Raw genomic sequence first — 541 nt, forward strand, 5'->3', positions numbered from 1 at the left:
GACTGTCAAATAGTTTGTCGATCTCATCTTGATGAGCCCAAGTATCGTGAGATTTCACCATTGACTGCATTCCAGCATGATCCTTGATCTGTAATTGATCAATTTGATACCCTAAATTAAACTGACTGAATGTCAGATACTACCCCATAGCCAGTCTTGTGAGGATTTAAGATTTTTATTTTAAAAATAATTATGATCAAAGTTTGAGAAAAGTATAATTTGGGATATTAGGTTTTGAAAGAAAAATTTTTAGAATTATGTGGATTCATTGGAGTATATGTGAAGTGAGTAATGATCTATCTTATCTAGATTTTTTATTTATATAAATTATTTTGAATGTTGAACAAGTTATTGATGGATTTATATGTGATCTATGAATCTCATGAAAATATGTTTTGAATGAAAATTGGTATGAAATTTTGAAGTATATTTCTTGACTATTAGTGTAACTATTTATTGATCTAATTTGTATATACATATTTTGATTTGATTATGAAATATATATTATTCTATAAAAAATTTTTGATACGAATCAATTTTG

The sequence above is a fragment of the Elaeis guineensis genome, chromosome 4 (assembly GCF_000442705.2).
Source record: "Elaeis guineensis isolate ETL-2024a chromosome 4, EG11, whole genome shotgun sequence".
In the NCBI taxonomy this organism is placed as follows: domain Eukaryota; kingdom Viridiplantae; phylum Streptophyta; class Magnoliopsida; order Arecales; family Arecaceae; genus Elaeis; species Elaeis guineensis.